The following is a 14,069-nucleotide window of genomic DNA, read 5'->3' as shown; positions in this document are numbered from 1 at the left end:
TATGGTCCTTAACGAGCTACTTATAGTGTTTTAAAGAAATATTTTCAGTGTCAGCGATTGTACTGTCGAATTCACAAATTATGAATTACTGAAAAGTAGAAAAAAACAACAACTAAATAGCGGCGTATGTTATGCCGCGGGCCGGCTCGTTTTTTTTATTTCTATAGCAAAATTGAAGGGATTATACATGCAATTTAGACCTTTTACTCCAATTTCAGACTGCATTTATTATTGGATTTGCTTCCAAAGCCTTGTCCAACAAAAAAAAAAAAAAAAAAAAAAAAACATACTTTTAATTTTGGCGTTGTCTCTCCTTGAAGTGTTGCTGTCCCAAGATCTTATCTGCCCGAGGGTTCGAACTTGAAACTTTTCAGTTTGATCTATAAGTTACTAAACGTGTCTTTTGTTCATGTTCCATGACGCTCAATCCCTCCACCCCTCCCCCCCCCCCCTTCAGAGGCGTAGCGACCCCTTCCGGTGCCCGTGGCGAACTTTCAGTGTATAATTGAAAACTGCAGCTTAAAATGAAATTTTAATTTTTTTTCTACCCCATTTGGCGTCCCCCTAGGTTCAGCGTCCGGGGCGGCCGCCCCTCCACACTCCCCGCCTCCTAGCTACGCCACTGCCCCCCTCTCCCCACCTTTCTAAAATGACGTCGCACTTTAGCCGACAGCCCCTAGTTTTCAGAAAGGGGATATAAACGAGTCATTGTAATTGTGCCAAAAATATTTGTGTAGTTGTCTCGCTTGTTATAGCTGTAGTAAACAGCTTGCTAGCTAGGTTTGTTAAATATAGTTTTTGTTTTGTTGTAAGCGAATTCTAGATTCTTTGATACATTTTCATAAAAACTAATAAAATAAACGATACATTTTCATAAAAACTAATAAAATAAACCGGGAGTAATCATTCCTAAACTTTCTCAAATATATATAACACTAAAAGGGATGGGAACTCAGGGAATAGACATGATTTTTAATCCATTTTTAAAATACAATAGAATATCTCGTACAAGGCAGAGTCTTTTATTTACTTGTGAAATTTCATAGATCTATCAGAAACAATAATCAACTGCAAAACAACAAATTTGATATAATACTTATTTATGAAATTTCATCAACCTAGCTGTAACAGTATTCAAGTTATCGTGTTCACAGACACACACACAAACACACACACACACGCACACACACACACACACATACACACACACACACACACGCACACACACACACACACACAAACACAAACACACACACACACACAGAGAGACAACTATGTTTTTCCGTCTCAGGGAGGTGTAGGTGTAAAACGTCGAGAATGGCGAAAATCTTGATCTCATTTATTTGCACGATTACAATACTTCCTTTATATTTTGTTTACGAGACAGTAAAAACACAACGCAAGCACGTTATTCAAACATTCACATTTTTCTTTCATCCGGAGAGACAGTCGCTTATTGAAATTTAAATAAGAACGAAACATAGCATTGTAACTTAGTTAACTTAACATAGTAACATTGTCGGTGCCATTGTTCACATGACAGTCTATTAGTGATTGGATTGACTTTACCTTCATTCTGCACGTCTTTTAACACAGAGGATAGTCGAATACTATGATGAGCATATAGCACAATTTAAACTCGCCTGTAGCACACATCCCGGCTAGCATGTAGCACTCACACAGCTATCCTGTAGCACACAACCAACTAGCCTGTAGTACCAAGCTAGCCTGAAGCACACACCCAACTAGCCTGTAGCGAACACCCAGCTAGCCTGTAGAACATCCAGCTAGCATGTAGCACACACCCAACTAGCCTGTAGCACACACCCAACTAGCATGTAGCACACACCCAACTAGCCTGTAGCACACACCCAACTAGCCTGTAGCACACCCAACTAGCAAGTAGCACACACCCAACTAGGCTGTAGCAAAAAACCCAATTAGCCTGTAGTACTCACACTTCTAGCCTGTAGCACACCCAACTAGCAAGTAGCACACACCCAACTAGCCTGTAGCACACACCCAACTATCCTGTAGCACACATCCAACAAGCCTGTAGCACACACCCAACTAGCCTGTAGCACACACCCAACTAGCATGTAGCACACACCCAACTAGCCTGTAGCACACACCCAACTAGCCTGTAGCACACACCCAACTAGCCTGTAGCACACACCCAACTAGCCTGTAGCACACATCCAACTAGCCTGTAGCACACACCCAACTAGCCTGTAGCACAATTTAAGCTAGCCTGTAGCACAAACCCAGCTAGCCTGTAGCACACACCCAACTAGCCTGTAGCACAATTTAAGCTAACCTTGTAGCACTCACTCAGATAGCCTGTAGCACACACCTAGCTAGTTTTGTAGCACAATTTAAGCGAGTCAATATGACACCCACATTATATTGCAAACCGATCATAGCTTTCAAGTTAAAATTCATTACACACAAATTTTGATCAACTATGAAGTATAAAGTGTCTCAGACACCAAAGGAAATTAATCCAATTAATATATTATCTGTCCGGTTTTTTTTTTTAATGTGGCTCTTAATTAAACCGCTGGGTCAAAACTGACAGCATGGAGTGGAAAGTAAGTCAAAATTATTCAAATACCAATTAGTCTTCAGTCGATTGGCATTTCAATTGTTATATATTACGTTGTCGTTTTGTAGAAAAATACAGCAAAATAACAAGTACATTCATAAGTAGATGACCCTGTCTGTAAATTGATTGTACAAGCTGCTGATGTAAACCCCGACCATAATACCAAGGGGTGATGAATCATTGAACGGCGTTTTGACAAATTTCATATATCTATTTTAAAATAGAGTAAAAAAATATAATGTGTATACAGTTATTATTTTAGAATGTTTAAAACTAGCAAGCTTTTATTTTAAAAACAGTAAAAAACGAGATTGGAGCGTAATTTTTATTTAACAGCGATATGTGCCCGAGTTGACCGTGCGTAGCTCAGTTTCCCGACTAGCGTCCCGGTAAAATGCGGGCTCGGCGCGCTGGTCGCACCAGTGAAGGTACAAGTACGTGTCCGTTGCGTGAAGCACAGTGTTTCTTCCAGACTTTTTTCACCGGGGGGGGGGGGGGGGTACTTGATATTTTCGAGGGGGCGGTCAACATTTTCCGGGGGTCGGACATTAGTAAAGGTATATATTTTCTATGTAAATTCCATTTCCTTCGGGGAGGGGGGAAGGAATGGCGGTAGACTTTCTTCACAGCTATCATAGATAGAGTTGGGTATACAGAAGAGGTGACACCAAACTGGTTATAGTTAAAAAAACAACTTTAAAAAGAAAAAGCAGCGGTGTCTCGGAGATTGAAGTAGTTTTTTTTTTCTTGCGTTTTTTTTTTAAAGTAATTTGTATTAGATAAATTTAATCCTGATAAGTAATATTCTTGAAATATTTTATGTAGAAATGTTTAGCTTTAGCACACATTAGTGGAAAAACATTAAGTTTGTAATTTGGCGTGGTATGGTTGATAATTCTCTAAGTAGCTAAAGGTGGGTCAGGTACCCTTCAACAGAGGCGTAGCGACCCTTCCCGGCGCCCGGGGACAAACTTTCGGTTTTCAACCCCCTCCCCCCAACTTTTGATTTGCAACCTCCTCTCTCAAACTTTGCACCCCCCCCCTCAAACTTTTGATTTGCACCCCCTCAAAATTTCGATTACTTTTTCCAACCCATTTTGGCGCCCCTTAGGGTCGGCTCCCGGGGAAATATGTCCCCCCTGCCCCCTACCCCCCCCCCCCCCCCATCGCTACGGCTCTGCATCAATTCGACATGGACATTGGTAGCAGCTTCACAAAGAATCAGATTGGGGGGGGTGGAGCATTTTCTTTTCGAAATATGGCTAATATAAAACGCTGGAAGTCGCGGTCACATTGTAACCTGGTCGAAATTTTCTCCTCGATCATTTTGCCGGATGCGAGCGCCCGCCAAATTTTTAGCGCACGTGGCACCGGCGTGTTGCTGATCCGGCATCCGACCACACTGCTCTGCTCTGCTCTAGTTAGTTCTTGAATGGAAGCAAATCCAGAAAAGATGCAGGCTAAAATCGGAGTGAACGAGCCATGTTGACACGTTCACTGTGCTTGGGGAAAAATACCGTCCATTTGTAGCCTACATTACAAAACTAAGCATAAGAAAAAATGTAAAAAAATATTTTTATAGATCTTTTGATGACAAATTTTATTGATTAATAGGAGTTTATCTACCACTTATATTATTATCTTCTTGACTATATAATTTTAAGCATATTATGCGCACATCTGTTTCACTATCATATTATATTTTTAAAGGGGTACCGGATGGTTTAAACAAACACGTATCCCTCTCCCCCATACACCACGCCCCCAACCCCACCCCTATACGTTGTCCAAGCGTCCTTTTTCACGCGTCTTTTCTTTTGGATATCGTGGCATTTAGACAAGACGTGTTTTCACTGTCCAGTCCAAAAGTTGTGTTACTGTTTGTCTTTTCTGTCTAATCTGTAACCACACTGTTGGGTGCTGACGATGACCTTGGGTCGAAAACGTCCATAGTATTTGTAACTGTCTTTAACTTGTTTAGGAAACTAACACTATCTGTTATATTATTATAAATAATTATATTTTTCAACTTAGCGTTCTACAAATGTACAATTATATTGAAACATGATAAAATGGGCATTATCTTTTAAGCTATTGACGCAATCAATTAATTAATAGTATTAAGCAAGTCAGTTTTAGTTTTTTTTAAGTCTTTTTTTTATCGGTGACAGAAGGTGGAGTGCCCCGGAAATAAGGAGGGGTAGTGAAGTGGAATACTGACATTGTTAATTGCTTATTTCGAAATAATACTAATCCGTCCATAGTTTAAGGCACGATTAATGTATTAATCCCGGACTGTAGATATACATTTTTAACATTGATTGAAGTGATATCGTTACAAGCCGAAAGGTATAATATTAATCTAAATTATTCAAACACAAAGGAGTCGTCACACACTTAACATATTGATTGAGGTTTTTCACTTTGTTCTCATAGTAAAAATAAAAAAATAAAAAATCATCAGAAATATGACGCACGCTGAATTAAATCAATAGCAGTATGTGGGTGAGATCCACTGTAAAGTGGTGGCGTAATTTTCTCAGCTGCTAGTATCATAAATGATCTTAATATCATAGGCAACTAAATCATTTCTATTAGACATTAACATGGTGAATTTTCGATGTATTAAAACGTCGACGTACGCGTAAACGAACACACTGGTTAAATGCAGACTCTGAGCAAATATTCGTGGACAATTCTTCATAAATAGTGAACGAAAATTAAACAAATGGTACTTTTACGCCCGGGTTCGATTCAACTCAACAACGATTCATGACAAATATAGTATACTTTTACTTGGACTCAATTCTTCACATAACAGAGTAGCCCTCGCCCTAACCGCTACCAACTAACCCCTTACAATCATTCACTCCAACTTTTATATCGCATTCGACCTTGGGATAACAATACATAAACACACCGGGGTTAACAATACTCTAGGGTAAACTCAACTCACACACGCACTCTCTCCTAATTCTAGATTATTCCAGCCTATATCTATCTAACCTACAACTTATCCGTAACAGGTAGCACAGACTCGTACACACAATTGTACGCAGGCTCCCACTTATGCACATGCACAGACAGAAACAAACATAAACACACACGCACACAAACACAAACACGCACACACACAAACACATATACACACGCACGGACGCAAGCGCACACACACGCACAAACGCACGCACGCACGCGCACGCACACACACGCTCACACCCAGGCACGCACGCACGCAGACACACACAGACGCACATTCATACACGCACGCACGCACTCACTCACGCACGCACACACACACACACACAAACTCACATACACATATACGCACACATGCATACACACTGATCTCGATACTAGAATCCGTAATAATAATTTCTCTTTATAATTGTGGTCCTGTTAAACAATGTATCTACTCACCGATCAGGTGTAAATCATTCACATTTACCTTGGTGAATGTGCTCCTAAACACAACTATTGTCTTTTTTTAATATCATACAATACGTTTTAATAAAATTAGTTTCTTTTCTGCGTGTTAAACTAGTTATCTACTCGCCAATCCAGAACAAATCCTTGCGAGTTTTGTTAGCGAAAAAGAACCCCCCCCTTCCCCGCACCTTCCTGAAACAAATCGGTAGACCGGGTTCTCGCATCACTAACTTTTTTTTACAGTTACTACTAAATCAGTTCCGGACTGTCGCACACACATACACACAAACACCCATATATATATATATATATATATATATATATATATATATATATATATATATATATATATATATATATATATATATATATATATAAGTATATATATATATATATATATATATATATATATATATATATATATATATATATATATATATATACTTATATATATGCAGGAATGGGTCGCCGGATTGAAAGTTCGCCCCGGACAACAGGAGGTGTCGCTTTACCTTGGTGCTCAGCCACCCGCCTCCACTTTTATCTACCTCTGGCCGTATACCCTATAAGCCTTTATGATGTAAGGTTATTGTGACACAAATTAATTTATGTAGAAGTGCACACCATATGTCCCCCTCCTTCCCACAACTTACCTGACTCTCAAGCTGGGTTGTATAAAACGTATGAGCGCAGCCCGCATCTTTCACTCTTGATCTCCTTGACCGGATTGTCGCTTTGTTCATTTTTTAAATTCTATTCAAGGTGAAGCAAACCTCCATACAGTTTCATTGTAAACATTTATTCTGGAGTTTCTTTATTTTCCCGTTCTAGGTTTTCTGATCAGAATTTTTTAAAAACTTTCCGAAAGTTGGGTCCACGACCCACGTTCATTTTTAACCAGGTCTGTTAAAAACTGGGAGTGTCCAGCTTTTGAATAAGGCGTATGTCGGCTATCGGTCACTGCCATAACTGGTCAAACTTCCAGTTTAAATATGTTCCGTCGGTCTAGTAAAAGTCTTGTTTCAAGCTTTTATTCAACTTGCCTCCTCCAAATCTTATCCGTCATAGATCGAAACGGATGAGCGAAATTACGAGCACTTCTTGCTGACCGATGCGTTTTAAAGTTGGCACTGCATATACAATTAGTTTTCAATATCTGCATAAATATCGTGCGCTAATTTTGAAATATATTCCTTACCACGATTTTCCTTCAAAAATTATGTTTAAATGTGTACTTATTTCTGAAGTTAGATCAACAAATGTATCGATATTGTCATGATTGAATAATTGCCTGGTTTCAACATCATTTTCATTAGATAAAGTAAATCCCGTTCACATTATAGCTGTCCACTTGTTATTCTCCTTAAAGTAACATTTATAATTGTTATAAAAACCCTTTTTTTACTTTCTCGTATATACGAAGTATAGAGAAAGTCTTGTAATCGTGCAAAAAAAAAAAAAAAAAAAAAAAAAAAACAACGAGATTTTTACAAATCTCGACGCTTTACATCTCATTGATACGGAAAAACATAATTTTGTAATCTTGTCCGTATGTCTGTGTGTCTGTCTGTGTGTCTGTCTGTCTGTCTGTCTGTGTGTGTGTAAACACGATAACTTGAGTACCGTTACAGCTAGGTTGATGAAATTTAATATATAAGTATTTTATCAAAATCGTAGATACGTATCAACTTTTGAGCGATTTCCGATAACCGGAAGTGGTACTTTTCCTACTTTGAAATTTTTAAAAGCATATAACTTAAATACTATTTCAGATAGATAAACGAAATTTCACACGTAAGTAAACGATCTAATTCTCTACCTTCTGCTAAATTTTGAGTCATTTCCGTTGACCGGAAGTAGTAATTTAATCTACTTCCGAGTTCTCAATAAACTAATGTACATTTTTAAAGTACTAATAATATTGCGCACTATTATGCATTTTTTTATTTAGCGTTCACTTGGTGTGCAATTCTTTTGTCTACGAGATTTTATTCTATTTTTAAAAGTTTAAGTATTTAAAATGTATTAAAAATCATGTCTATAGCCCGAGTTCCCATCCCCTGTTATTTTATATAAGAATATTCGAGAAAGTTTTGGGGAGATCACTCCCGGTTATTACCTTTATATTAGATTATTCTTTTATTTTTCAGTGAACTACAATGTCAGTCGAAATCCCTAAAGATGTACTGATGAAAAGGTTTAAGTACAGGGCCGAAGAAGACCCTGACAGAGATGGATTTGTCTTTGTCAGCAAGACAGTGGCTAGAATTCCCTTATCGCGACACCAGCTGTGGGATTTGTGTGGGCGCTACGCATCTAGGCTAGCACGTTACGGTATTAAGGTACATGTTTTATAGTAAAGTAGTCGGAAACGTGTTCAGCTTCAATAACATTCAGGCACTTCAATCAATAACGAAACAAACCTCATTTGTCGACTTCATTCATCAGTCTTGTCAACCCTGTTTTTCTACCACAATTGAGCATAAACAAACCTTATTTGTCCACACCATTCACAAGCCAAATCGACGCTATTTGTCTAAATGAATCATCAGCCAAACCTACCCCATTTGTCGAACTTAATCCTCGGCCAAACCTACCCTATTTATCTACCTCAATCATTAGCCAAACCTACCCTATTTGTCTAACTTAATCATCAGCCAAACCTACCCTATTTATCTAACTTAATCATCAGCCAAACCTACCCCATTTGTCTAACTTAATCCTCGGTCAAACCTACCCTATTTATCTACCTCAATCATTAGCCAAACCAACCCTATTTGTCTAACTTAATCATCAGCCAAACCTACCCTATTTATCTAACTTAATCATCAGCCAAACATACCCCATTTGTCTAACTTAATCCTCGGCCAAACCTACCCTATTTATCTGCCTCAATCATTAGCCAAACCTACCCTAAATGTCCACATTAATCATCAGCCAAACCAACTAAATTTGTCCACGCTCACACTCATCAAAATCAACCCTATATGTCCACATTAATAATGAGCCAAACCAACCCTATTTCTCCACAGAAGGGTGATGTGGTGGGCTCTATGATAAAAACATCTCGGACAAAACTGATCTCAATATTTGGTGTCATAGCTGCAGGTGGTGTCATTGTCAATGGTGTGGTAAGATGGTGTCTGTTACTCAATAAGGTGGTGTTGTAGTAATTAGAAGATTCTTGCCGGGTCATAAAATGGTACCAATAAAATCGTTGCTACAACACATATACACGCACGCACGCGCACACACAAAAACACACACACACACACACACATATATATATATATACACACACACACATATATATATATATATATATATATATATATATATATATATATATATTTATATATATATATATATATATATATATATATATATATATATATATATATATATATACACGTATATATCATATCAGCACCTAGAAGGAACACAGGGTTATATAATTTCATAGACTTTGAGCAAGCTTTTGATGATGTATGATAGTTTGAATCACTCGGTGTATTTATCACGGAGAGTAAACAGCTGTTAATATAATTTTGTATTCTTTTGTAACTAGACTATACAAGCTGACGGTCAAGATATTTTTCGAATCCTCAACGTTTCAAACTGTAAGACTATCATCGCATCTTGGAAAAACCCCGAGTTTATTTTTCTTCAGAAGTTTTTAAAGATAGGAGCAGCTCAGCTTACTGTAGGGTAAGTTTAGAAGTAGAAGGTCTATCTAATGGAAGTATTTAAAATATATATGTCTAAGTTCAAAGTCTATAACGGAGTGGTCTAGCGGTAGAGAGCTGGACTGCTAACCCGTAAGTCTCGAGTACGAATCCGGGTTCAAGTTAGTAGACCGTCCCTGAGTCCACCCAACTCTGATGGGTACCTAACTCACGTTAGGGAAAGTAAAGGCGGCAGGGCATAGTGCTGACCACACTATCTGTTCATATGCCGAGGTGACAGAAACAAGTGCACTCTACTTCACTTGCCCCATAGACCGTCAGGTTTGAAAGGGAAACTAAAGTTCTAAGTCAAAGCCAACATTCGGCCAAAGTACTCATTGGCCAATTGTATAAAGAGTTTATTTCAGGCATCTCTGCTCTCTTTATATAGAAAATACGAACCTTTACTATTGTCCGTCCCCCACCCGGATAATTTAAAATGCCCCCCCCCCCTCCAACTCCTATTGAGAAAAAATCATAAAAGATGGGGCAGGGACAAGTCAAGTTGTAAATTGTCTGTCGTTTATTTACCTTCAGCAGGTTTCAGGAAAACTGAAATTATTCGTCAAAACAAGCTATAAATACTTGCAAATAGTTTATCTATGTTACGTTAACCTATCTATCAGCTAAATAGAAGGAGAACGTCCCCGGATTCTTTTTTCGGGGTCATATGCAAATGCCTTACGGCCTAAGTGGATGAACACTTAACACAACGACCCACTAGGGCTCGAATTTAATGTCTAGGGAAGCTAGTGGTACTATTGTAATTAACACTCATCCAATCTACATACGACCTTTTAATCAGCGAACTCAGTTGTGGCAGAACACAAAGATGAACTAGATAAAATATTTAATGTATAAAATATCAAAAACCCAACTTACACAATGTAGGAAAAAACACTATCACAGATTTCTACACTGTCTAAAGAACAGCTACAGGCCACACAACACTGCTGTAGTTTCTAGAATTACTTAGCGACAAGTAATATTAAACTAGAAGACTAAATCAACTGAAGAAAGCAAGGCACACACAGGTCTTAAGTACTCTCACGTTCAAACGGTCAGAGTCTATAGCCGGACAATGTGGACGGCTGCCTGACCAAGGTAAAACGGCCTCGTAGACTGCCAGGTCAAGATAAACTGCCTCGTGTTGCGAGTGTGCGGGGCAATTAAAGACTTCTGTGACAGGGGAGGTTATCCTCAACTCATGTCGCCATTGGTTGGGATAATCATCTGATCAGAATCATTCAATCAGATTTTAATGGAAATTTTCTATGTCTCAAACACCTTAATAGTCAATGGAAAAACCCCAGGTGTTACACAATCATTCCATATAAGGAATTATACAATGTCAAAATAAAAATGACTCGACCTAAGTAGGTCACAATCTATACATTCAGAGTTTCTTCCAGGCATCTCTTTATTTATATAATTTATATAGAAAATATATACTTTTAACAGTGTCCGCCCCCGCCCCCCCCCCTCCCCCGAAGAAAGTCTACCGCCCCCCCCCCCCCCCCGAAAATTTCAAGTGCCCCCCCGGAGAAAAAAGTTAGGAAGAAACACTGTATACACTAAAAAAGAGAATGGTTTTTTTCCTTTAACATACCATATTTTAACCTTATGTAATTTGTATCCTTACAGCGCAGAAAGCGTGCACCCGGTGCAGTGTGAAAAAGTACCCAGTTTGAAGCGTCTGATTATGTATGAGTTGAACAGCCACGAAGATCACGCATCTTTTCTCTCTGGTCTTGCTGATGAAGAGTTCTATGTCGCTCCCGTCACAGCTGATGACGAGGCTTACATTTTCTTGACTTCCGGCAGCACCGGCTACTCAAAGATGGTGCCAAGAACACACAGGTAGAATAGCAGAACTGCAGGGGCAGGTTTTGACCAGCTTAGGGAACTAAAATTTGACACATGATTTACCGTGTAATAAAGTTAAAATGCGAATTTCATTTAGAATAACATTTACGGTTATAAGCCAGATGTGAGTCAGTCAGTAGTCAGTCATTTGGCGGTCAGTCAGTAGTCAGACAGTGGTGAGTGAGTCAGTCTGTCAGTGTTCAGTGGTTAATGGTCAGTGGTCAGTAGTCAGTAGTTAGTCAGTAAGTGATCAGTTGTCAGTCAGTCAGTGGTAATTCAGTGGTCAGTGAGTTTGTAATCAGGGTCAATCAGTCATTGGTTAGTCAGTGGTCAGTCAGTCAGTAGTCAGTGGTCAGTGGTCAGTCTGTCAGTGGTCAGTCATTCAGTCAGTGGTCAGTCTGTCGGTGGTCAGTCTGTCAGTGGTCAGTCTGTCAGTGGTCAGTCAGTCAATGGTCAGTCTGTCAGTGGTCAGTCTGTCAGTCAGTGGTCAGTCTGTCAGTCAGTGGTCAGTCAGTCAGTGGTTAGTGGTCAGTGGTCATTCTGTCAGTGGTCAGTCAGTAATCAGCAGCTAGTAGTTAGTCAGCGGCTAGTCAGCTGTCAGTCAGCCATTAGTCCGAAAATTACTCAGTGGAAATTATGTCAATTGTCATTCAGTGAGGGATCAACCAGTCAGCCATTTGTCACTCAACCTTCAGACGTCAGTCAGTGAGTGAGACAATTGTCAGTTAGTCACTGGTGATTTAGTCGGTGGCCAAATCTTTTTACACAATTTTTTACCGATATCATTAGATCTGGACGATATTTTGTAGTGAACAGCTAAATAATGATAAACAAATAAATAGTTAAATAGTTTGTTTTATTATTTTAATTCTTAAAACGTGTTATTATAAGGTGGTACTGAATACATGTTATATATATATATATATATATATATATATATATATATATATATATATATATATATATATATATATATATATATATATATATACGTGTATGTGTGTTTGTGCTTGTGTGTGTATACATTTTTTTCTTATATCTTACAGCGAATGCTTAGCGATTGTAGATACGATCAAGCAAGATGTTAATATTGTGCTCAATAATCGTATCATGGAATGGATCGGTGGGTTTCCAAGTCTATACCTCGGGTCTGGCGCTACAACCATAGTCCAAGAATACTTAGATAACTCCGTCACGATAGATGTTGCAGACATCTGGAACATTGCCTGCAACGAAGGAGCTGATGCTGCCGTGCTGCTACCAGTAGAAATCATGGCCGTTAAAGAGGTAAACGCAATGTGTGTTTGTCTATTTCCATGGTTGAATATAAGCAGGTGCGTTTTAGTAGCATGCACAAATGTGTTGCCGATTGAGCAAACGTATAGTTTAGTATCGGTAACAAAGTGTTGCTGATTGAGGAAATATATGAATTAGTATATTCTGGTAAAACGTGTTGTTGAATAAGGAAAGAAATTACCTTGGTTCTAGTACAAAATTTTGCTAAATGGAAAATATTAGTTGTATGAGGCTCGATATTTGTTTCGGACGTTATGTTTATGTTATGGGAGCGCATACATTTTAGTGTAGATATGGTATAGTGTATAAGCATAGGCTCTAAATGTGTAATTAAGGTGCAGGCATTGGATGCTAATTCGCAAGTGTCGAAAAGCATAATTATGCTTATACACCACGACAACAACAGATTATATTGACATATTTTTCCCTTAACTAGAACAATAGGTCTAGAACAAAACAGATGTTTATTTCATAACTTAACTCATGGTTAGACAACGACAAACACAGTGTTTATTTTAATGTAAATTTCGGGTCAAAAGTGTACACATGTTACTTTTGTCAACAAAAGGCAACCCTTCATTATGCTCAGCAATTTAAATTATGCGTAATGTTTACTTAGTTAAAACTCTTTAACATAATTTTGTAATTCCTTTTCGAAATCAGGCTTTTGATAATGGCACAGTTACAAGGCGAATCAAGAGAATAATTAGCGGAGCACAGCCCATCAAAAGGGTAAGGAATAAGAATGAGGAGTTTTTAATATTAGACAGGTACTTAGAAAAAAAAGATACAAAATGTAAGGCCTATGTAGATGATTTCAACCTATACTTTGTTATAAACGCTTTTATAAATTAGAGTGTTTATGTTTTAACCTGATTTGCAACTAATGCATGTATACGTTTTATTATAATTTTCTTGTATAATAATTAGTGTGTGTTTGAACTCCTGGACGTCATTTGTGACGAGTGCATGGCGATGTATGGGTCTACGGACATGGGGTACACTGTCATTGGTCTCATCACAAGAGACATGAAGGTGAGAGAAGAATCAGAAGAATATTAATTCGTTTTTTAGACAACGTTATTCATCTAGTATGGGACTACGTGGCCTAAGCTGTAGAGAGCTCGTTTGCTTACCCGAAAGTTTAG

The sequence above is a fragment of the Physella acuta genome, unplaced genomic scaffold (assembly GCF_028476545.2).
Source record: "Physella acuta isolate Inbredline_101_S28 unplaced genomic scaffold, ASM2847654v3 ptg000642l, whole genome shotgun sequence".
NCBI lineage: Eukaryota > Metazoa > Mollusca > Gastropoda > Physidae > Physella > Physella acuta.
Note: the sequence above shows the minus strand (reverse complement) of the source record.